Below are 4,310 nucleotides of genomic sequence, written 5' to 3' on the forward strand. Positions count from 1 at the left end.
TCGGGACCACTAAACCGAGTCACCGAAATGTTTGAACGTAATATTTATTGTCTAGAATATGTATTTACGAATGTGTGAAAATTTCAAGCTTCGGTTTAGTCGATTGCATGTGAATTCAGTTAGTAGGACTTGTATGACACTTTTGAAAAATGATAGGCTAGTCTATAAGGACCTAATAGTACATGTAGTCAAAAGGGAGGACTTGCATGTCAAAATCCCCCCCCCAAGTGCTAGTGGCCGGCCATGACAAGGAAGCATGGGCAAGACATGTCATGAAACATGTTGGGTGAGTGTTTTATGTTGAAATAAATAAAATAAGGTGCATGAGTAATAAAAAAATGAAAAAAAAAAGTGTGTGTGTGAAGGCTTTCCCCTCCCCTCCCCATTGCCGTGCAAGTGAGAAAGAAAAAAAAAAAAAGCTTTGTTCATCTTTTTTTTCATCCTTTTGGCCGAAAATCTCAAGGGAGAAGAAAGGGGTCCTTGCTCATGGTTGGTTTGGAATAGGTTGGCCATCCTTGTATCTAGATTAAGGTATGTTTGATATGGTGCCATGAGATTCATGCATGTTCTTAGTTGCTAGTTTTAGTTCTAATTAGTCCATGATTCAAAACCTTGCTATGTCATGGGGATGATAGTATGAAATGAAAATTTGAGATAAGTAAGGTTAAATTTGATTTGGTAAAATCGGCCATATGGGTGTATATGTTGTGAAAATATATTTTCTTTGTTAATTCCTTACAATCGATTGTAGGAGTAATATTGGCTTATAAGGTTGAGTTGATTCATGATGTTGTATGTTAGGATTAAAATACTTGAGACTAGATTAGCTTAATGGTGACCATGCATTCGGCCTTGAAGCATTAAACAAATGTTGGTTGAGATTTTGATATTTTGAACAAAGATAGTTGTGAAATGGGGTGAAAACCATTAAATTATACACATAAAAAAATCCAGCAAGAAGATTAAACTACTAAATGTATTCATTTTAGATCAAGACATCAAAGAGGGAGAACCAAGCAAAAGCAAAGCAAAGATAATCGAGTAGTAGATTGGGAATCATTTCATCCGATATAAGGTAAGTCATTAAGCACTTATTTTGTACTAATTTAAAGGGTCGTAATGTCCAAGTAATGATGCTGAATGGAATGGTAGAATATATATAAACATGTATGCATGTGGTGATAAAAATATTGAATTGAAAGAAAAGAGGTGAGATGTATTGAATGATCGGTTTCGGCACTAAGTGTGCGGTGTAAACATTTATAATCACAAATTGGCACTAAGTGTGCGGGTTCAAATTATACAGCACTAAGTGTGCAAGTTTGATTATATAGCACTAAGTGTGCGAGTTCGACTATTAAGCACTAAGTGTGCGGGCTTATTGCACATCCTCAAATAAACGTACATGTTCTATGTGCGGCCTTACCGAGTCAATCATGGACAGCGATGCGAGTAAACACCTTGAGCTCATGAGGAATGGACATTTTATTTATATTTGGAATTTTGGTTTGGTAAGTCTTGATCTATGTGGTGATTATGCTCGAAAATAAATGCATGCAATGTCATATGGCGAACGTATGAAATATCAAGTAGGGCTTGGTATGAGACCAAACCGAAATGCCTAAAGAATTATAGTACCGTTTGGGTGTGGATGGAGGATTTTAATCCGCATTAATTATCTTCTTTTATGGTATATTATTACTGAACGGCAATATAATGCTTATGGCTTACTGAGTTATATACTCACCCGGTGTTTGCTTGTCGCCATTTTAGGTTTCTCGGACTCGTCCTTTTTGCGTGCTCGTGATCGTCATCGGAGTCATCACATCGGCTAGCAACTTTTGGTATTTTTTGTGTAGTCGGTTTAGGAGAACATTTTGGCATGTATAGGCTAATATGCTTTGTTGAACTTTGGTATGTAAACTTTTAGCCATGCGAAAATGGCATAAATGCTCGGTTGGATTTAGTTCTCCAATGTTAAGTCACAAGTCTTGGTAATTCGATTTCCATGCCTTATGCCATGGTTGATTATTTTGGTGTTAAAATGCATGTTATGGCAATAGTGTAGTAGGGAGATGTTGGATAATGATTAGCCTCTGGTATGGCTAGTCATGATCATGATTTGTGACATGTATGATGAATCACTAGTTAGATCAAAGGAAATCATGAAATAGGCATAGTTGCTTTAGTGACAGGTGCTGGCAGCAGCAGTAACATGAGATTGAAAAATCACTAAAAATAGTAGGAATGGTATTAAATAGTAAATAAATTATTTAAATGTACCTTGATGAATCTACTTTCATATGGAAGAAACGAAATGGTCATATGAGTTATAAGTTAACAGATATTAAAGTTCTTGTGAAACAGGGCCAGAACGGTTTCTGGATCCCCTGTCCCGACTTTGGAAAATCATTGTAAATTAACCAGAGATAATTAGGAGTCATGCCATATGTGTAGATTCCTCTCTGAGTCTAGTTTCTATAGAAACAAACGACATCAGTATTGAAGCCCTGTACAGGAGATATCCAATTCGTAACGCACAAAGGTCAGTGTAGTCGATCCCTGCAACAGGGAGACTTTAACTAATAAACTGTACTAATTGGCTCGACCAAAATTCTAGAAAAAATATGTAGATGGAAATATGAGTCTAGTTTCAGGGAAAAATTGCGAAACTTATTTTCGAGTTGTAAAACTCAAGTTATGAATTTTGGAGCGACTAGTACACAGATTGACAGCTTGTCTGGAAACTCTCAATAAGTGGGTTGAAGTCTGTTAACACCTCGTGTTCGACTCCGGCGACGGTCTCGGGTTCGGGGTGTTACATTTTTATTGGAAGCTTGGAGGTGGTGGGGGTCGCTGATTTCCATGGCCACCCTATGAGAAATTTGGGTGGTTCCTCCAACCTGCATTATAAGTATTACTCTAAAGATTATTTTGAGATCGAGGATTATTACCCATGTAATTTAACTGCTCATTCTCTATGTTGTGGCCATAGGGTGGGTAATCCGAATTGCTTGATCCACCTCCACTTGCTTCGCACTGCATCACTGGGTGAACCTGTGAAGAACTAAGAAAACCATCAATTTTCTTATTCAAGAGTTCTACCTGATTAGAGAGCATGGTGACTGAATCGACGTTATAAACGCCGGCTGCTTTTGTTGGCTTTGTCCTCATGACTTTCCATTGCTAATTATTCATTGACATCTCTTCTATAAATTTATAAGCATCTTCAGGTGTTTTATTATTGATGCTTCCGCACGTAGCTGCATCGATCATCTGTCGAGTCGAAGGATTTAGGCCATTATGAAACGTTTGAACCTGTAGCCAAAGTGGTAACCCATGGTGAGGGCATCTTCTCAAGAGGTCATTGTATCTCTCCCATGCATCATAGAGTGTTTCTAAATCCATCTACACAAAAGAAGAGATATCATTACGTAATTTAGCTGTTTTAGCTGGCGAAAAATATTTTAGTAAAAACTTTTCTGTCATTTGTTCCCAAGTAGTGATTGACCCCCGTGGTAACGAATTCAACCACTGTTTAGTTTTGTTTCTCAATGAAAAAAGGAATAACTGAAGGCGAATGGCGTCATCAAAAATGCCATTAATTTTAAATGTATCACATAATTCTAAAAAGTTTACCAAGTGAGCGTTAGGATCTTCGTCCTACAAACCATCAAACCGAACAAATTGTTGTATCATTTGAATTGTGTTAGGTTTCAGTTCAAAAGTATTTGCAGCTACAGCAGGTCTAACTATGCTCGATTCAGTTCTTGTTAAAGAAGGTTTAGCATAATCATACATAGTGCATAGAACAGGATTCTGATTAGCAGCAATCGCAGGAGGTAGCAGATTTTCTTAGTTTTCAGCCATCTCCTCGGTTATGGTTGAAGTATCGTCCTCTTGCTCTTCCTTGTGTATCGTAAGCTTCGCCTTATTTCTCTTTGGTTTCTGCCAACTGTTCAATCAATCACACTATCAAACAGTAATGGTTCTGACGGGTTTCTTCTGGTCATAAACTAGAAAAACCTATCAGAAGAGAATAAATGAAGAATTAGAAAAGAAAATAAAAATTTAAATTTCAATAAAAGTAAAATGGCTAAAGTAATAAAAATCGGGTGTTCCAATATCCTAGTTCCCCGGCAACGGCACCAAAAACTTGGTACGTGATAATCGTGACAGGTTTTAAAGATTTATGAATGAATCGTTCTTGAGACTAACTTATTATCACGATTAAGGCAAGTGTACCTATCGAACAGTTGTATAGTTTAGCAAGACCGGATTGTCGAACCCAAAAAACCACGAGTACTAGT

The 4,310-nt window shown here is 37.2% G+C and overlaps 1 non-coding gene across 1 annotated transcript; it reads left to right on the forward strand.

Annotated features, from left to right (window-relative positions):
- Positions 1-3,334: 3,334 nt before the first annotated feature.
- LOC128292305 (small nucleolar RNA R71) lies at positions 3,335-3,441 on the forward strand. The gene has a single exon (XR_008282290.1). It is a non-coding gene; the product is annotated as a small nucleolar RNA R71 (small nucleolar RNA).
- Positions 3,442-4,310: the final 869 nt, after the last annotated feature.

The sequence above is a fragment of the Gossypium arboreum genome, chromosome 4 (genome assembly GCF_025698485.1).
Source record: "Gossypium arboreum isolate Shixiya-1 chromosome 4, ASM2569848v2, whole genome shotgun sequence".
NCBI lineage: Eukaryota > Viridiplantae > Streptophyta > Magnoliopsida > Malvales > Malvaceae > Gossypium > Gossypium arboreum.